Source organism: Adiantum capillus-veneris, chromosome 11 (assembly GCF_014529385.1).
Source record: "Adiantum capillus-veneris isolate H3 chromosome 11, ASM1452938v2, whole genome shotgun sequence".
In the NCBI taxonomy this organism is placed as follows: domain Eukaryota; kingdom Viridiplantae; phylum Streptophyta; class Polypodiopsida; order Polypodiales; family Pteridaceae; genus Adiantum; species Adiantum capillus-veneris.
The window spans coordinates 146,004,783-146,027,120 of NC_140941.1; positions in this window are offsets into that span (position 1 = coordinate 146,004,783).

Consider the following 22,338-nt stretch of genomic DNA (forward strand, 5'->3'; position numbering starts at 1 on the left):
GGGATTTTTCTTTGGCTTTTCCTAAACACCCTATGATGGGCATCGAACTAGTATGATTGGTGTTGATATCCTACCACCTAGTGGTACTTGGGATCCTTTTAGAGCTCGGGTTCCTGGAGGGAGGCGAAGCGGCCTCAGTTTATGTCTGGCTCATGTAGGTTGGAGAAGTTATGACTCGCTCACGACGAAGTGAAATTCTTTATGTCCGTACTAGATCGGAAGTGGGTGGGTGGACCAATCGATCCCTACATAGGGTCGGGTGCTCTGCTAGTTATTTTGTCATATTCTTTTGATGTTGTAGTATACCCAAATTTTCATTGCATTAATACATGGTTGCATGTGTCATTTAGATGGGGAATTTACAGATCCTCTCTTGTCATTCTCTCATATCTCTGTACACTCTATTTCACCCTCCACTATATTCTCTCCTTTCTCTTCCCGCACGGCAGTGTACACATGTATTCACCCTCCACAATGTTATATTTCCTTGAGTATGCTTTCATTCATAACACCCATTCAGAGGCAGCACTAGCGGCTAGGTGCTTCTGGATGTAGTTCGGCTCATGGCCTAAACTCCATGTGTGGTCGGGCACTGAGAACTCCTCCCCTATGCAAACACTTCCACAACTCTGATGTATATTGAAAATTGTATAAAGGTGTGAATTTTATGTTTTGTGCATAGACCCTTGGGGAGGGGTATCTCTCACCTGGTATGAGAGCCTATGCTTAAGGTTATGGGGATAGCCTAAAGCCTGATACTAGTCGAGTTAGTTATGCATCGTGCACACATTCATGCAGGGTGTTTGGGAAACAATATTGTATTCATGATGCATCTATAAGTGACATTGGTTGGTGGTACTTGCTTGACTTGTCTTCTTATATGGGATTATGTGGTCTCAAGCTATGATGAAGTGCTTGAAGTGTTCAACAAGTGTATCAAGAATTTTTTTGATTATTTGTTTTAGTAATGACTCTTGAGGTGACTTCTAACGTCTCATAAATAGATCTTATCTTTCATTTGGGTGTAAATGACTACCCATTCCTTAGAAAATTCTGGTTAAATTTTTTTCCTCTCGTGCACCCTTTTTTATTTATAGTGCGGGAAGGTTAATGTAATATATTGTTAATAAAATTTTGGATTTGACATGATGCAGTAATAGATCATGCCTTCTAGAGGAAATGGAGTTCCTACTAATGCCAATGTCCCTATTGCACCTCAATTGACTATCATTGATCGTGACATCGATGCTATGCTTCACAACTCACAACCTGGGAACTTTAGCGGAGAAGGAAAAGATGTAGGCAAGGTTCTTGAGAATTGGATTGAGCGCATGGATGATTACCTTGATTTAGCTCATTCATCCGCTAAGAACAAGGCTATCATTGCTAAGTTTAAACTTGAAAAGATGGCCAAGCATTGGTGGAGAGACCATTGTACTGAGAATAATGTCAACCCTAATGCAGCAACTTGGGATTACCTCTCAAGACTCAATTAAAAGAAGAACTATCAGAACAAAGTATATCATTCAGACCGTATGAACGAGTATTGTACTCAGGATACAAGAGATTTGGAATCATACTATCAACATTTCTTGGCCCTTGTCAAATATGCTCCATTCGGGATGACTTAGGAAGTCAAAGTGGCACGATTCATGTTAGGCCTCCGTAATCCTTTGAAGACTAGACTTCAGAGCTTACGCCTTACAAATTTTACAGATGTTCTTGATGCGGGTAAACCGATTGATCTCACAATATCAAATGGTAATAAAAGACCTTGACCAGAGGATGAGTCTAGATCTTCATATTCCCAGACTCGAGAAGCCAAATTATGTAGGAGGGCAATAAGAGATCACCTTTGATTCATTTGTTTTGAGCCTGACCATGTGTCTTGGGATTGTCTATTTAGTGATGCAGAGAATTATGAACTTTCACAAAAAAATGATGCTCGAAGTATGAATATTAACGGGAACCTTAGATATCCACAGTTTGGACCTAATATAAACATGAGACCACCACAAAACCAAGGGATTTTCATACCTGGGAATCCAATCTTTAAAAGAAATGGACAATCCAATAGGCCAGCTCATTCAGGAGGAAATCAATAGCCTCAAGGAGGAACCCAAGCCAATAGAACTCAAAATGCTTGAGGTGGAGAAAATCCACCAAGTGTCCGTGTCCATGCAGCTACTACAAATGAAGGAGAAAATGAAGAACTTTTGGTGCCTTTTGGACTTGCTAATGCTCCAACATTATTTAATATTGTGGCAACCGAAATCACTCCAAGACAGGATCATAATTGAGAAATAAAATAGTCAACTTAGCCTATATCTATAGAAGGTTTTAGACTTATTCATTTGTTATTCATGTCGAGGGGAGGACACCTTAAATTTTTCAAGTGTGAGAAGATGTAAGATCCCCAAATTTTGGGTCTCTTCTAAATATAAAAAAAATAGCTTTCAATATCAATTTCGTCAAATTTTGGTTTAGAATGCTTGCTTGATAGTATTGTAAGGTTCTATAAGGAAAAGCAAGGTCGTTTCCTTGTTCCCGTAGATTAGACGGACGTTTGGTTCAGTTTTGAAAAAATCTGCTATTTTTAGCTTTTTTGCAAAACGCAAAGTCAGATCCTTAACAAACGTGTTCTAGGATATCTATGGTTCAATTTTGTAAAAAATTGCTAGTGCTTTTTATGCAATTTGTAGTTTTTCATGATTTTTAGTGCTTTTCAGCGAAAAGCTAATCCGCTTTCTTACTATCTAGTGGACAAGGGAAACCCGTGGTTCAATTTTAGAGATTTTTTTTTTCTTTTTACACTATTTTTATCTTTTTGTGCTTTTCTGCATTTTTGAAAACCAATGTGCTTTTTAGGATGACCTAAATATAAAAATATTAATTTTAGTCTCCGTCCGATTTAAAATTGACTACCCAGAGAAAAAACGGGATTAAACGAGATTTTTATGAGAATTATTTTTATAAAAAGCAGTACCGTAAATACGTCAGCACCCTACAAGAATCATAATTATGTTGGGGCATCACAATGCGGCATAGTCTAGTCGCGGTTTCATTAGTTGCAGGGATACTAGCCAGTTAGTCATTTTTTATTGTAAAAATTGAATGGTAAGTGGGAGAGGTGACTGCCAAAGGCTGTGCCATGTTTTTAGATAAGGCTGGAGTCTTTTTCCAAAAGTTTGCAGCTAATCCAGGCTCAGAGGGGATGCTAGTAGCTTGCCTTGGGTATCACTTTGGCTTGATGCAGTGCCTATAAATTGGTAGGGAGTGCTCAGTTTTCAGTGCCGTCTATTGTCTCTACTACCGCAAGGCAATATTTACCTATTATATGGAGTGGTGCAAGCTCTTCATCACCATCTCCATAAGCTCTTCTCTCTCATTTATGGGAATAAAAAGAAGAAGAAGAAGAAGGATACTCTCTCTCTACTTGCTTACTATCTCCTCTCTCGTTTCACGGTGTACGAGCTCTCAGAAAGCTCTCGTGGTGAACACCTCTACGTAGCTCTCATCACTGCACTCTTGTGGAAAATCAAGAAGCCTTTTGATAGAAAATTATCAATTTTAAATCATGGTGAGAAGCTCTAAACTCCATAGCCATCATCATCTCTCTCTCTCTCTATGTCGTTTTTCTGAGTAGACACCCTCTTGGTGATTGTTTTTCCATATACGAGTGTACGTATGGATTTTCCGAGTGTGTATAAAGTTTTCCCATGATTATTTTATCATGTTTAACACACTGATTATGCACACGATGTGTTTATGATCACGTGCGTGCATAAGAAGCGCTTTTTGTTTCACGTCATAGAAGTGGTAGGAACATTGTTTTGGTGATAACTCACAAATCGTTATGAATCACTCCGAACTCTGTAAACCAAAGATAAAACACGTAATTAAAACATTTTATCTCTTGGGCGTCATGTGAAAATCACCCACGAGCTAAGAGATGTGGTAAAAAATAAGCTTGCTATGCACTACACAGTCCAAATTTTGGACTCCATGCTCCTTGGAGAACCACTTTATAGATTCACCAGATGGGCAAACCCACTTAGCCAATTGACAATCTTGATTAAACTTGATGATAAATGTATTTAGGTCTCCGTTATCACCTTGGGTATGCGAGTTATAAATCCTTCCATAATCGGGTTTGCCTACGCATGTAGGGGTGCTACCAAGGGGGAGTACCATATGACGTCGTGAGTTAACCGAGCCATTCATGGGGGAGTACCATATGACATCGTGAGTTAACCGAGCCATTCATGTATGACTTATGGTATATTTTGGTGAGTTGATTTCAAGTATTAGATGTCCATAAACTCATGTGAGGGTATATGGTTAGTCAACCCGAACCGCATAGGCAGATATGAATAAAGTGGCTTTATTTCTGTGTTACCGTTTGCTATATGAATATCATATGGGTAAACTGATGTTATCTGAATATTATGGAGCTGACCTTGATGCATTGGTTTGAGGTCAAACACTTTCATTTATATGTTATGTATGCTTCGGAAAATGGTAAAAAGTTGTTTTCGCATATGTGTGAAGTTGTGTTTACTGTTGATCTAAGGATTGGAGCTGTTTTGCATCATTTTTATGGTGATGGAATAATATCATATGATGTATGGAACCTTATGGATAGATGTGGATGTCTCATATGCATGGGTATGACTGCTTTCCACCTTTCTAGGTCAAAACTACCTCTAGGTGCTAGAGAGGTGAAGTGTAGATATGATGCATCAATTTTGTATGGTTAGATGTTGTCAAAATTGTATCTTTTTTTCATGTTTAGTTGCTGCTCAGACTTATTTTTTGCATGGAAAACTCATGTCTTGAGGGCCATATACGTGTGTGGGCTCTAGTTGATTGTAGTGGATATGTCAAAATACAAGTGTGGGAGTTGGTTCAGTGAGAATATGATTTGTGGATAAGGGCTAAGTTTCCCTCATGGATTATGGTTGTGCTTTTATGGTAGAAGCCGGTATGGCTCTTTGTTTTTTTTTTTTAATATGGTTATGCTGCCAAAATGTTGCCAAAATTTTTGTTGCCATGCTATGTTTTAAAGTGGTTATGCAGGATTGGTTGTGCCTCATCCGAGTTAGGTGAGGTGATCACCCACGTGATGTGATTGGATGATGGATTATTTTTGGATTAGATCATGAAGTGATATGGATGGTTTAAGATAGACGTGTAAGGATAGAGACCATGTACTGTCTAACTCCTTGAAAAAGATTTTTTGTGCATATGGAAGGTGCTATTGTGATTGGACTCACGTGTTATGTTTCTCATGGAAACGTTGCTACAATACTAGGATCATCTACATCACTTAGCCTTAGATAAAAGGATTGTTGGCCTGGGGTTTTGCTGGATTGGGAGTGTTGTCTAGGTCTTCTTCTTTTTGTTAGGCTCATCTACACGGTTAGTGCCTTGGGGGTTAAATGACCTACACAGCTAACGCGTCGGCCCGGGGCAGTCACTTATCAAAAGACCCCTATATCACGTGCGTTCAAGAGGTAATTAATAATACCCCAATATACATACTAGACTTACACTGTGAGCCTATTTAAAAAACCCCCACCCCCCTCTGTATGTATACATTTTGGTCTTTTAATAATCCTCTCCGGTTAACTCACGTGATATCATACACATTCTAAAAAGTGACCGCCTGTAAGGTTTCCAGTTTCTGAAACCTTAAAGGTTGTATAAAGCTTAATCAAACTAATATGATTATTAAAAAATCAATGTAGATTGTCCGACCATGGAAAATATTGGTATTTTTGGATTCTTAAGCACAACAAACCCTGGGCTAGAAATTTTCAGAATTGAATTCGGATAAAAACTGGCATAGTTATGACCCCTAGAAGTTTACACTGTGAATTGAGTAAAATAGGTAAAATTGAAGGGTTGCAGTAATCATTTAAGCATAGACTTTATTAAAGGTCTCCCAGATATTTACAAGATATTTACCAATTAAGCAAAAATAGGTCAAATTGACATTTTAAAAGCTAGCAGGTAATGGGAGGGTTATCACTGACCTGCCAGGGACTCATTTAGCAGCAGGGGGCGTTTTTTGACTTGCTGGGGGTTGCTTGAACTTCAAGCAACTGCCTTTTTCAGCCGGTGAGAGCTTATGAGTGCCAGAAAACTATAAATAGGACCCCTAGCTTCACATTTTACACAGACTCGGAGCCTTGATACTCTCTCTCTCTCATCTAGAGAGGACACTACGTAGAAATCATTAGAAATTAATCTCTAATTGATTAACATAAACGATAATTAGTCTAATCTTTCTTAATTAGCAAGGTTAGATTAAGATAATTGTTAATAAATCAAAGATTAAGCCTATGTATGCTCCTCAAACCTCTCTTACTTAATTAATCTCTACTGATTATTAGAATTAAGCTTAGTAATACTAAGCTAATTAATTATCCTATTATAATAGGGCTAAAATTAGCCAAATTAACCATGAATTAATGGTAAATATATTAATTAAGATTAGATTAAATTGAAGTAATTATCAGAGATGCATTAGACAATTATTAATCTAAGAGAATTATCCTATAATTTTTTGAGAAGTTTTCCTAATTAATTAGGCATAATTACTCTATTTTTTGAGCAATTTTAATAGGGGAAATTAGTAAATGAATTTCAAATGATGTGATATATCAATGGTTACTTAAGTGTTTAAGAACCCGTGATAATTAGGAGAAGCTCAGGAAATTAATCTAGCTAATTAATTTATAGGAAATACTCTATTTTTTGAGTAATTTAAATAAGGGAAATAAGTAAATGGATTTCAAATGTTGTGATATATTTATTAGTGATTAATTAGGTATTCAAGAACCCGTGATAATTAGAAGAAGCTCAGAAAATTAATCTAGCTAATTAAGTTAGAAGAAATACTCTGTTTTTTTGAGTAATTTAAATAGGGGAAATTAGTAAATGGATTTCAAATGTTGTGATATATTTATCAATGGTTAATTAGATTTTCAAAAACCTATGATAATTAGGAGAAGCTCAGAAAATTAATCTAGCTAATTAAGTTAGCAGAAATACTCTATTTTTTGAGTAATTTAAATAGGAGAAATTAATAAATGGATTTCACATGTTGTGATATATTTATCAGTGGTTAAATAGGTGTTCAAAAATCCATAAAAATTATGAGAAGCTCAGAAAATTAGCCTAGCTAATTAAGTTAACAGAAATACTCTGTTTTGTGAGTAATTTAAATAGGGGAAATTAGTAAATGGAATTCAAATGTTGTGATATATTTATCAGTGGTTAATAAGGTGTTCAAAAACCCGTGATAATTAGGAGAAGCTCAGAAAGTTAATCTAGCTAATTAAGTTAGCAGAAGTACTTTGTTTTTTGAGTAATTTAAATAGGGGAAATTAGTAAATTGAATTCAAATGCTATGATACATTTTTCAAGGGTTAATTAGGTATAAAGAAACCCGTGATAATTAGGAGAAGCTCAGATAATTAATTTAATTAATTATCTTAGTGGAATTACGCTATTTTTAGGGTTAAATTAAAGAGGGAAATTAGTAAATCATGCATTATAATTACATGCTATTTATTAGAGTTGTATTATAAGGTAAAGAGTCCGTGATAATTATGCCAAAGTTAGAAAAGTAGTATAGATATTTATCTAAGTCAAATTACACTATTGCTAGCTAAAAACTAAAGAGGGAAATTAGTAAATCATGCTATATGATTACATCCTATTTATTAGAGCTATATTATAGGGTAGAGAGGTCGTGATAATTATTCCAAGGTCAGAAAAATAGTATAGATATTTATCTAAGTCAAATTATCTTAATTTTAGCTGAAAATTGAAGATGGAAATTATATAATTAAGTTAGAAAATAATAAGATAATTACCAGAGGTCATAAATATCCTTATCTACTTGTGGTAATTATACCATAGTTAATTGATGAGGTTAGAAGATTATAATTGACTAAAAGTCCTAATTTTAGCGAATGATTAATTAAAATAAATAGACTTTGTGGTCAAAAGTTTTTAGGAAAATTATAGTAAGTTTAAACCTATGATATCAGGTTGAGGAAATGAAATCTTTAAGAGAAATTAATTACAATAAATATTAAGCCCAAAATAAGTAGATTATTAGCTTAAAAGTCAATGGGAAAATTAGAGAAAAAGATATAGAAAATTATAATAAAATTAGGAGAGCTTAGAAAACCCTTAGAGAAGCGGTGGAAAAAGTTATCATACCTATATAGACAAATAAAAAATTACTAGGTCAAGAATTTACCAATTAAGACTATAAATTTAACCTTGGATGGGTTACGGTTGAATACAAAGGTTAAGTCTAGATTTTGAACTATTTACCTAATAATTAGACGTCCTTTTTATAAGGATAAGAAGTTATGATACCAAAAAGGACCCGAGCAAATCCTACATCTGATGATGAGGACGTAGCTCCAAAACGAACTAGAGCATCGCATGACGACGAAGCCAGGCCTAGTAGTAGGCCTACGGAGGAGAGTCTTCAGGCGCCAGCGCAACAACAGATGGACAATCAATCCCAGGTGGGTTTCCCATTATTCAATTAAGTCTTTAATTAGTTTAAGTTCTTTTATAAGTTAGCATTGCATATGTAAGAAGGATAAACTGGCTGAAAACGGAAGGTAACTTCCAGCGTGCATTTGTTTATAATGTAGGAAAGAATTGTTTGGGTTAAAACTGGTTGAATTAGGAAAGATATGTTTGATCATCCTTAAGATAGCTTGTCTCAAGACACCTCCGACTCCTTGGAATATTTTGATGATAATGATTGGGTTTCTAGCCACGGATAAGTCAGTTACCCCCATGAACGATGAGTTTCTACTCCGTGTCATGTCTTGATGTTTCTACATAAGTTAGGATACCGTTTTTATCCTAGGGGAGCCGGAATAAGAGAATTTTTTTTTTTGTAGGCCGTTTGAATACATTGTCCCGTTTCCGTTGCGAGACAGGACTAGGTCTGCTTCTAAGGCTATAGACCCAAGCCATTGTCAATGGTAAAGGTCTATTCCTTGGATTTTTCTTGTTTAGAGACTCCGATTTTTATAAGGCCTAGAGACCTGTCAAGGATCCCATCCCGATCTCGGTATAGGTGGGTTGGGGACCTTACCCCGCCCCGGGCGCGTCGGGGATTTTGCCTTGGCTTTTCCTAAAACACCCCATGCTGGGCACCGAAGAGGCGTGGCGCCTGAAGTGGTATGGTTGGTGTTGATACCCTACCACCTACTTGTACTTGGGATCCTTTCATATCTCGGGTTCATGGAGGGAGACGAAGCGGCCTCAGCTTATGTCTGGCCCAAGTAGGTTGGAGGTGTTTTGGCTCGCTCCCGGCCAAGTGAAATTCTCTTTGTCCATAGTAGAGTGGAAGTGGATGGGTGGACCGAGCGATCCCTACACAGGGTCCGGTGCTCTACTAGTTATTTTGTGATATTCTTTTTGATGTTATGGTATACGTAGATTTTTTCATTTCATTAATGCATGGTTGCGTGTTTCATTTAGATGGGGCATTTAAAATCCTCTCTTGTCATTTTCTCATGAATCTCTGCACTCTATTTCACTTTCCACTATATTCTCTCTCTCTCTCTCTCTCTCTCTCTCTCTCTCTCTCTCTCTCTCTCTCTCTCTCTCTCTCTCTCTCTCTCTTTCTCTGGTGTACACAAATATTCACCCTCTACAACGTTATATTTTCTTGAGTATGCTTTCATTCATAACACCCGTTCAGAGGCAGCACTAGCCACTAGGTACCTCTGGATGCAGTCCGGTTCATGGCCTAAACTCCATGCTTGGTCGGGCGATGAGAACGCTTTTGCAACTCTGATGTATATTGAAAATTGTATAAAGGTGTGAATTATATATTTTGTGCATAGACCCCTGGGGAGGGGTATTTCTCAAACTCAAATGCACAAATCTATTGTCCATTGTTTCCTCTTATAGTTATGCTTTTTGTTGTAGCATTTGAACTGCATTTTACTTTTTTTAAAATCATAAAATAAATGTGATATTTTTGCAAGATTAAAAAGAAAGATGTCCCTTTGGGTGTTCCACCTTGTGGGCCATCCAAATGGACATCCTTACATAAAGAAGGCTTTTAGCCTCTATAGATGTGGATATGTGCATGCATATATAGGCAGTAACATACTCATGTTTAGATTTCTCTCTTGCCCATAAGTACCATTTTTGGGTCTCAAAGAAGCTGGTGGGAGGAGCAAGAGCAAGAGAGATAGTGTTCATGGTTTATACATAAACATATTGGCTCTCTTCTTTCCAGCGTCATCAGGGTACTCTCCCCACTCGCTACTTCTAATGATCCTTCTTTGTCTTCCCCTTTAGGAAAGATTTATCCATGGCTTTGCAAGATGCCTTGAATAATGGATTGAATATGTTGGCCCCCTCACATAATATATGAGATTTTCCCCCTCCTCCCTAGAGAAGCATCCTCCAATGCCTTTAGTCCCCATGTTACCTATCGCCCAAGGAGCTCCAAACCTGAATCTCTGTCAAGTACAACTCAATGGAGGGTAGGTGGATTTACAACACCTCTTTCCCTAACAATATTAAGGTATCCTTGTTTTTGTTTAAGCTCCTTCATATGCAAACATAGCTTGAATTTTGTGGGAAAGGATTTTCAATCCTCTATTTTGTCCCTCAAGTGGATGGGAAGTAGATATTAATTTCCCCTTCATTTTTATGCCTAAAGATACCTAGAATATGCTACAATCAGAGGGTAGGTGGATCTACAACACCTCTTTCTGCAACATCATCAAGGTATCCTTGTTTTTGTTTAAGCTCCTTCATATTCAAACATTGCTTGAATTTTGTAGGAAAGGATATTCAATCCTCCATTTTGGCCCTCAAGTAGAATATATTATCAATTTAAAGGTGGTATCAATTTCCCCTTCATTTTTATGCCTCAAGCTACCCGGAATATACTACAATTGGAAACTTTTCGATTCATTCATCACAAAGAGACTTTGGTGCCACTACTAACTAGACCAAACATGTCATGCCTATCCATTAGGTGGCCCCTCCTTGCGTAAATATAACCCTATCTTAGTCCTTTGCTCAAGAAACTAAGACAAAGTGCTAGTAGGGAAATGATGAATCAATTGTTATTAACAGTGATGAGTTTGAGAACTGCTATGGTCAATTAAAAAACAAAGTCTTGATTGGGCTTTGAGATGGCCCTAGGCCATGTCTAGAAGCTCTAAAAGGGTGGATTTCCCACAATTGGGGAAAAATGGGATTGTTTCCCTACCATATCTATTATCTTTTATTATTTGTTTTTCTTTGATGATGCTAATACTTCTCTATAGGTCATAAGACAAGGGCAATGGCTCACCAAGAGCACCTCGATATAATTCATTAAGAGGTACAAGGGATTTAACCCAAAGGATAGTAAACCTACCAAGATGTCTCTTTGGTACACTTTCCAAACCTCCATGCTAATTATTATCCTTGGTTAAAAGATATAGGGGCAATGGTTGCCAAGATCCTAGGGCAAAAATCAAGAGCGGGTATTAATCCCAAATGGGACCCCCAATTGCCTATAGAGGTAGATATCAGTCAGGACCTTAGATATGAAATCAAAATCAAGACTCAAATGGCTCCCTGCTACATATTCAACACACCCTTGGTTTAAAGTCTTAGTGTAAAACCAACTATTTTTTCCCTTGGTTTATACTTGTATTGTAGATCCATATGTTTTCCCCTTGATTCCTTAGTGTAAAACCAACTAATTTTCCCTTGAAAATCACGGAGAAGCTCTTGTGGATTTCACACACCCTTGGTTTAAACTCTCTGCATTAGGAAAAACTTGGACTCTCAAAGGGTCCCTATAAGGAGGTTTGACTTTGCCTCTCTTATCCAAAGTGAGAAACCCGATGAAGTACATAAACACTTTGTCAAAACCCCATCAACCAACATGTCAATGGAAAGATTTTAAAAAGTAGGTTCTAAGACCCCAAACTCTGACAAATTTGGAGTTAGTTTGTAGAAGTTATGGCCTCCCCACTGAAGCTGAAATGTGGGGAGAGATTCCATTTATAAGACGGAATTGTCACATCAAAAAATAGAATCTTGTAGAATATAAGGAATCTAATGGCATGCTATATATCAATGGATAGATCTCCATAACTGTGTGCTTGTTTTGGACAAGAGAGAAAAAGTCAAAGTCTTTATAGGACCCCTTTGAGAGTCCAAATTCTCCCTAATGATTAATCAAAATAGAGAGGAAGGTCATAACATTGCGTGTTTTTTATGACAAATACTTTCGAGCATCTTGATAGCTTAATGATGGTGGAACCTTAGGTACCTCGTAAAGTCCACTATTAAGAATATAGCTCTCGAGGTGTGTAAGCATCTGCTATGTATGGGTTAATGTTTCCTTATCTCCCTTATTTTGGCTAATTAATAGGTTGAACCTTTCATGCTTAATCCAAGAATTATCCTTTCTTTAAAAAGAAAGAATAACCTCAAAAATCTTTGATACCAATGTGAGAGTATTGGAAATATAACAACAAAAAAATGGATATAAATGTGTAGATTAATCACTTTGTGCATAACTACGCATGTTGTACCACAAAAATTGCAAAGACATGCATAATTTTTTCAAGATTCAATCACGCATGCACACATGAACTGAAACACAAATTCAGAGAGAGAGAGAGAGAGAGAGAGAGAGAGAGAGAGAGAGAGAGAGAGAGAGAGAGAGAGAGAGAGAGAGAGAGAGAGAGAGAGAGAGAATTTGACTCTAACTTAGACACCAACTGAGGGCAATTTTTTTTGGATCCGACCCCTTCTCCCAAAAGACTTTGAATTAACTATTATCTTTTATCAAAGAGCATGTGATTAGTTACAAAATAGAGGGATGGAGACTCTAGAATTCAACAGCATCTTGTGAAGAGAATTCAATAGCATCTCATGGCCTTAAATACCTCGCTCATGATAAGATATACGGAGATTAATTAATGGTTTAGGTTGGAAAAGAGGAATACATAAGCATTAGGAAGTTATAACCTATTTTGATGTTAACTAGCATAACTAGTATACTTAGCCATGGAGATTCATGTGTGTGTGTGTGTGTGTGTGTGTGTGTGTGTGTGTGTGTGTGTGTGTGTGTGTGTGTGTGTGTGTGTGTGTGTGTGTGTGTGTGTGTGTGTGTGTGTGTGTGTGTGTGTCTGTGTGTGTGTGTGTGGGAGAGAGAGAGAGAGAGAGAGAGAGAGAGAGAGAGAGAGAGAGAGAGAGAGAGAGAGAGAGAGAGAGAAGATGATGAGAATTGAGAAAAACATGGAGACCTTCCTTTAGATTGAGGTTTGCATTGAGCTTCAAGAACCAGGAAGACATAAGTACCTTTGCTCTCTCTAGTACATCCCGCAAAAAATGAAGAAATCTCCCTTTTGTGGTGCTCAAATTGAAAAGCTACAAACATTAAAGTTTTTCATCTCATCGTTTACAGTAAAATCCATCGTTCATTTTTAAAGGAAATGCCTTCTTTTTTGAGTTATACTAAAAGGGATAAAATCACGATGCCTGCCTCCAATAACATATAGCATATTTGTATAAAGAAAAAATAATATAAATACACATGCACTAGCATAAAAGATAAAATAGCAGTGTCTTGTTGCAACAAATGTTCAAAGAAAAATCTAACATGCAGTTGCAGTTATACCTATTATGCAAAACATTGGGGCAAAGATTGTTGAAATGGAATGCACATCTTGAGTTTGAGATTAGTCAAATTTATATTTGAGGTACCTTGGGATTGTTTACAATGTCAAATCTCCTTCTCTACAAAAGCTCTCTCTCTCTCTCTCTCTCTCTCTCTCTCTAACATGGTAGATTAGCTATCTGAGTTCCCTCTTGAACATTAAATCTTGTGTTCAAGATTCAGGAGATAGATCTTGTTTGAGGTATTTGGGAATTATACCTACCACGTTAAAACTTCCCTCTATTTGAAAGAAATAATTCTGACTCTCCCTTGGACCCATAGTCTCTCTCACTCCCTCTCACAAACGCACACACACATGGCTGATTGTTCATTCAAGTTCCCTCTTGAGTGCATAGTCTTGAGCTCAAGAGTACCTATGTAATATTTGAGAATAAAAGACTCAAAAAATATTAAAGGATCCACTAGACTGGGTGAGATTTCCATCAAACAGCTGAGAGCTTTGCTAAATCTGGGAGCTCTCACAAATGCGTTGAATAAGAGATGAAGTGGTGCACTCCACTTTGACAATGTGAGGGATGCATCACCAGTTGTGTGTGTGTGTGTGTGTGTGTGTGTGTGTGTGTGTGTGTGTGTGTGTGTGTGTGTGTGTGTGTGTGAGAGAGAGAGAGAGAGAGAGAGAGAGAGAGAGAGAGAGAGAGAGAGAGAGAGAGAGAGAGAGAGAGAGAGAGAGAGAAAGAGAGAGAGAGAGAGAGAGAGAGAGAGAGAGAGAGAGAGAGAGAGAGAGAGACAGAGAAAGAGAGAGAGGAATTGTAAATCTTTGGTGCCTCTTGTTGAGGTTACAATTTTAGCTACAAACAGGTCAATAGCTTGAAGAAGAGAGAAATATAAATAGCAATGAGTATGATGAAGACAAACTTAGGATGATAGTGACAATTACTTTGTCCGCACAACCATATGAGTGATGCTTCCATAATAGTGGCCCCACTTGAATCTTTTTCATATAGTAAGGGTGATCCATATTTTTCAATAGCCCAACTATAGTTCTTATGATATCCTCCAGGTTTAATCCAATTGAAGGGGTCAAGTGCTCCTTCTGTTGGAATGCGTCTACATATTAGAGCTCCCATGGCTCGTACCTACTTGGATGAGACTCTCTCCAAGGAAATGATGATCACTTGACTAGATGAAAAACTAGAAAATTAAGCATGGTCTCCAAGTGCTGAGACTTGATGAATAGCATGTGAGCATGCAGGCCTAGGTTGCTGGTTTGTTATTTCTTTTGTTTTGTTGAATCTAGACACTCTTTGATTAGATGCACTTGTTGGTTAAAACTGAGTATGGAGAGAACATGCAAAAATACATCAAGAAATTTTGGATCTCAAAGCAAGTGTGTATAGGCACATCAATTTCTCCAAGAAAAAGCAATAGTTTTATGTTGGACTCTTAGAGGATTGAAGAGATTATGTTAACACTCAAAGACCTTGTACTATATTGAAGGTTATCCATTAATCCAATGATAGTCTTCAATCTTAAATTTCAAGATTTTGATAAGACATCCAAGCCAAAAGCGACAAGCTGCAAGAGAAAGGGAGAAATCAAAATATCAAGATAAATCTGGGTACCAAACTAAAAATTGAGTATCTCCTAAATATATAAAGAATTATCGTAAAGATATTCAATGTTTAAAATGCAGTTGGCAAGGCCACTCTTACCACACATACCCTCAAAATCATGCAAAGAAAGAAACCTCTAGATATGTGATGGAAACTATCAAGAAGTGGGAGGTTACTATGCATGCAAAAAAGTGTGTAAGCATGATGCATTAATCCTATTTGATTAAAATTCCACACACAACTATATATATATATATATATATATATATATATATATATATATATATATATATATATATATATATATATATATATATATATATATGGGATAAGCATCAAAATTGGAAATACATGCTCATGACATGGGATAATCCTATCCAGCAGAAGGACACTTTGAAGGCTTAAAGACTCCAATCACAACATTGATCGGAAAGCTAAGGCTACATGTGCAAGGTTATGTCGATCAAGAGGATACATGCTCATGACATGGGATAATCCTATCCATGACATGGGATAATCAAAATTGGAAATACATGCTCATGACATGGGATAATCCTATCCAGCAGAAGGACACTTTGAAGGCTTAAAGACTCCAATCACAACATTGATCGGAAAGCTAAGGCTACATGTGCAAGGTTATGTCGATCAAGAGGATTTCCTAATCTCTCCATTAAAGAACAAAGATGTACTTCTTGTTGGTTTGACCGTATGTCTGCCTCCATCAAAGATGGTTTTTTCGTATGGTTGCCTCCATCAAATTTCTTGAAAGGTTTGTTAAGTTTTTGTATAAGTATACAAATATGACTCTTCAAGTCAATGTGAAAGGGTGTACTATCCTCATTGTATCTCATGACTCCTTTGACAAGTCAATAAAGAATTGCATTTCTATTTACATTATATTTTTCAATGATACTCCAATGAATAATTATATCTCCTCTCATGGTTCACTAGAAGTAGAAAGTGATCTTTATTCATTTTATATGAGCATGCTGAATTGTTCATAAATGAAATACTAGGAGAGTTAAACTCCTTAAAGAGAGATGATGACACAAGATTGATCTCATTCCAAGGATCTGCCCTTCTAATAAGCCTCCATATCAAGTTGCACTAGCTCAACGAGAGAAAATTTTGGTGCAAGTTAACAAGATTGTACTAAAAGGAATGGTAAGACCTAGTTCTTCACCGTTTTTTTCTAGCACAAAAAGGATGGTACATATCGGATGTGTATAGATTATTGCACATTAGTTAAATTGATAGTAAATAAATTAATAGAAAAGAATAGATTTCCTATCCCAGGGATTAAGGATCTGATTGATAAGCTACAAGATTCTATCTATTTAAGTAGAATAGACCTCAAAAGTGGCTATCATTATATGCAAACCATACTAGAAGATATTTACAAGATAGACTTTAGGACTACTTTTGGGCTATATAAATATCTTGGACTGATAAATGTTCCATTCACATTCAATCAAATGATGGAATGCATCTTTCATTTACATAAGGACTTATGTTGGAGTATTCTTTGATGAGATCATAGTCCTTGGAAGAACACAAAGAGCATCCCAAGAGAGTGTTTCAAGTATTGCGAGATAACAAGCTTTACATTAATTGGTGAATTCGTCTTACACAAGAGATTTGATATCTAGGTCATATTATCTCCAAGGATGAAATCAAATGGGTCGACAAAATATTGAGGTAGTAAATGCATGGCCTGATCCAAGAAATCTGCAAGAGCTATGAAGTTTCATTTGGAGTGTTCTCACTATGGAAGGTTCATAAGGGAGTTCTTTGCTATAGCAAGACCATTACATGATCTGACTAAGAAGCACATAAAATATGTATGGATTTATGAAGATCAATAAGCATTCACTAAGCTTAAAAGAGGACGCACATCTCAATGTGTTTTAGTGTTACCTGACATCTCTAAACATTTGAGGTTCATTGTGATGCTTGTGGTAATTTCCTTGGAGCGGTTCTTCTCCAAGAAGGACATGCCATAACATATGAGATTTTCCAATTTCACTATGATGAGATGAGCCTTGGCATCTATGAAAAAGAGCTTCTAGTTGTCTTACATACTTTGGATTCATGGAGGCATTATTTTCTTGGGATTCCCTTCATCGTACAAAAAAATCATCAAAGTTTCAAGTACTTCATTATGCAAAACAAGCTATCTAACAAATAAATAATGTGGGAACATTTTCTTTCACAATTTCATTTTCATATTTCTCACATTCTTGGAAAGAACAATCAAGCAGCTAATGCATTATCACAAAAACCTCGTGCAATGTTGTGTTTGTAGACTCTCACAACAAAGATCTTACCTCTATGGTAGATGAGTATGCTATGGAACCACATTTTTGAGATGTTATGTTGGCCCGAGCTCTAGGCAGAACACAAGAACCGTACAAGATTCAAGATGGTTACCTTCTCTATGGCTCTTGGCTATGTGGCTAAAAGAAAGCTTTGGTGGTACAAAAAAAGGACCAGTTTTTTATTCCACCCAATTGAGACTTTGACCACATGGCCATTGGCATTTTGAAGGAAATCCACTGGTTGCAAAAAAAACGTTTTCTTAATTTTGAAGGAAAATACAAGATTCAAAGTGTGACTATACGTGTGAAAGAAATGTAAGGTGATGGGCTTATTATTGTTTTTGGTGGCAAATGTTTGAAAACGTAGGCAAGAGCAAAGTAGCACCATTTATCAAAATTTCCTTTTGATCCTCGCTTATCATAGTTTCTCTGTGAAGGGCAGCTTACGGTGCTGATACTACGGAGTGCAAAAATCTAGCTCTCATAGTACTCTACCCCAGTTATGCTAGTCCTCAATCTTCTAAAGGAGCTCATGGAGCTATTCCATGAGGCCCATCATCATAAGTCTACTGCCGGAGCCTCACATTGGCCCAAACCAAAACCAAAGTGCAAGGATAGTGCCATGAAATTCCCTTAGAGCATCAACAAAACACCACCACCTACAATAGAGATGGAGTAGAAAAGCACCCCCAACACAATGACAAGTGTTAAGATGGATGTGTCAATGGAATGTTCAGAGAAAACATTTGTCCTTTTCAATGAAGAGGGTCTACGAAATTCCACGGGGCAGCAAAGAGGTGAACATTGAAGATCCCTATTGTTATTTTGTTGCCTTGCTCATATTTGAATGCACCTTTTCATGCATGCATGTGTATGCAATTAGATATGTTATTGGCTTTAGAAAATCTGTGTTTTGGTAAGTGTGGGAATATTCCCCAACTAGTTTAAGTTTGCATGCTTCAATAATTTGCTATATGATACTAGGTGTGTATGCATGTTTGAATGTGCTACAACTTTGAGAAAGACCCTAACCCATATTATGTGTTGTAGGATGCATACATTTTTGAGATGATTATAGTGTGAAACTATATTTCATATAGGACCAAATTCTATCTTAAATAGAACCAAATCTGGTACTATTCTGTGTAGTATGCAAATGGTGATATTATATTTCACATAGTCTAAAATTTTCTACTAAATAATATCGCTTTTGGTAGTATTTAGCACATTATGAATCATGTGAAAGTTAATTCTATATAGTACTAGGTATGCATGTTTGAATGTACCACACCTTGAGCAAGTGGGAAAACCAAGTAGGAGGCAAATTTTTAAATTGCTACATGCTTTGAAACTAGTAAGTAAAGTACCAAAAATTGATATTATATGTCACCACTTTGAACCCCGTAACACACGTCTAGCTGGTGTGAACTTCTTTTCACATTTTAGGTAAAAACAAAATGGAAGAATATACTCTACTCACTAGGTTTTGCTACATAACATAGGACCTACATGAGGAATATGGCTTGAGTTTAAGGGGGCGCTCCCAAAGGACCTCAACAACGATGGTCTACCTACTAACCAGTGGTTGGCAATGCTCATGCATAAGTATCAAAAGGTTTTTCTACGTACCATAGGACCTACATGAGGAATATGGCTTGAGTTTAAGGGGATGCTCCCAAAGGACCTCAACAATGATGATCTACCTACTGACTAGTGGTTGGCAATGCTCATGCATAAGTACCAAAAGATCTCAAAAATATACTTGAATCATGTGCAGCCCCACTTGATTGATGATTTCAAATTGTTGTACCATAAATTCTATCAAGCCCACCATCATGGGGAGATATTACAAGAAAATTTTCACGGTGCTACACATTTGAAAGATTCCCATGCAACGGAAAAAAAACCTACATCCCATAAGGTGGCATGGTCTTGCTTCGGTGAGGGTGTGCTCATTATGTGTAGCAACAGGGTGGGAGGTTTGGAGAGAAAGTTTGAAACCTAGAGGAAGGCTAACAGTGCCTCCCATGTCCATCATGACAAGAAGCCTTGCATGAAACAGAGTGAAAGTAACATTTGTGTAGTGAGAGAGCATCCATACCCTGCACCAAACAGTTAATTACATCGTTGATTTGTAGGTGGTACTTGATAGGATTCCTTGGAAGAATACAATCGCCACAAGTAGGCTAACAGTTTTGAGGGCTCGTAGCCAACAAAAGAAGGAGACTTTGTTGAGGCATGAAGCCTCAAATGTTGTGGAAAAGAAAATTAAAGATGATATTGTGGGATACAAAGCACAACTTGTTGAGATGTGACAACAAAGCCCTGTGTGTGATGATGAGATAAGAGAGGTGGAGGCTAACTTGGAAGCTAGTTGATGCATGATACTGAGGCTTATTGCTACTAGTGAAAACATCTAGAGGCTTGAAGAAGAGTTTTAGAAGGAACAAGTATTCAAACTAGCAATTTTAATAGTTTTTTAGTCTTTTGTTATTTTTTACCTTCTTTTGACAGTCTTGGACATTTTACATTTAGGGTGCTTAGTTTGTTTTGAAAGTTGTGGTGGTTCAGGAAGCTTTAGTACTAGTAGTTTTTTGCGTTTGTAGTTTTGGTAGTTTTGGAAGCTATGAAATATAATGTACATTTGCTAGTTTTGAAAGATTCTATATTTTGGTAGTTTAGAAAAATTTCTCACTTTTGGTGGTTTTCAAAGATCTTATAATTATGATAGTTTGGCTAGTGTATGTTAGTTTGGAAAGTTTTGGTAGTAGCTTTTGCACATGTTGTTATGGTTGGGTGACAAGCCTATATTTTTTATGAGGATAAGGAGAGTATAACAAAAACACCCACAATGAAACCAACACAATTCTTCAACCATACTAGATACAAGTCATTGAAAAATGATTATGATACATGTTTATGTATTTGGTCTTATGAGCCAAAATATTATGACCGAAAAGCCCCTTTGTACTTCATGGATACTATCATGTAGTGGTTTCTTGGTTGGATATGCTCCAAATACCCAACCGCTTACTCTCACACAAGAACCTCTTGTTTGATGTAGAGGATGACATCTCATGAATAGTTGAAGACTATTTCATACAGCTAGAGGGGAACTCCTATAGGTTTGATCTCCCTAACACCAATTGAAAATTGTAACCAAATACTATTTGGCTATATATATTGGCTAGTGGAAATCCCTTTTTGATGTACATGATAAATGTATTCTCTATTTTACGTCTCTAGAAAATTTGGTATTTTGTTTGGGCCGCCCTTGTGCGAATAAGTCCAAATCGGACCCTTCAATCCGCCCATGTGTGGCCGCCCTTGAGAAGACAAGTCCGCTTTTGAATTCGGCCACCGGCCATTGACTTCCGACCACCGGCCATCAGCCATTGACTACCGGCCACCGGCCAACCGACTGGTTGTTTTCTGACCACTTTCCGGCCGCCGTCCGGCCATAATATTCCGGCGAAGAAAAAAAGTCTCGTGGGCCTCCGCCCCCGAGGCCTTTAAAGTTGCCCCTGATTCTTGTCCGTGAAAATTTTGGTTTCCGGTGAGTGATTTTCCTTCACGCACGATGGCTTCTCCTCATAATGGGGGCCTTACAAATGTGCGCTTTTACCACAAAAAATTACAAGGGTAAATCATGCTACATACTTAACATAAAATACAAGAAATTAACAAAAGTAATTTCTATTTGGGAGAAGTACAGATTGTCTCACTTGGAATTTTTGAAGATGGGGCTAACATACCAATAACTTGGTCACTTTTATCATCAAATGGCATGTTGTGATATATATATTCATGTATCTTGGCGGAAAATCTAAACTGGTTATGGAATCCAAGAATAGGCTACATGGAGAAGCACAAATGGCTCCTACAAGAAGATGGGAGTAGATCAGCATTGAAGGTGTCCAATCCAACAGGGTACATCGATCAACCTTCCCCTCAATCTAGCCATAGTATAAGCCTTCAACTACCATTCCACCACAGACAAATTTTTTACTCCACTTTTCCTTTTGTGTTCTCATTTTTTGATACATTTCTTTTGTACGCTTCAAAAGGTAGAAGTCCTTGTTGACCTTGACAACTTTGACTGCAAATTTGTCCCCAACGGACGCCATCTTACACAAAAATTTACGGTTTCCTTCATAGATTTCTAAGTTAGAATCTTGGATCGTTGGCATGGCCAATACAACACTATCTACTTCCCTCGTTTTTGACTTTGAATTTGTGGCTATTTTCTTTTACCTTCTCTGGCAATGGCACAATGGAGACATATTTCCACTCTTCTATGTATTATCTATTCTTGTATCTCCTCCTCCACCCCAATACATGAATTACAAAAGCATGAGAGCATTGATTTGGAGTGTGTGGGTTGTATATTGAACATCCATCAACATAATGGAATGAGTGAGAAGATGTAATGGGTTGACAGTCCCACAACAGATTGCGTTGGACATCATTCTTTAAAACCAACCAAGATCCTCTCTGAGTATTGCACGTATGTTCTTCCCTTGTGAGTTGAAATATTTCATTAAGAAAATTAAAAATATCAGTTGCACATTTCATAGGCCAACCATCTGGTTTCAACTCCTCATGAGTGAGAGCTCTCTTGATGAGAGCACCTGCACCATCATACTCTACTTTTTCATGTCCTTAAGCGGAGAAGTTATGCATCATGTGAAATGCTATCAATTGAGAGTAT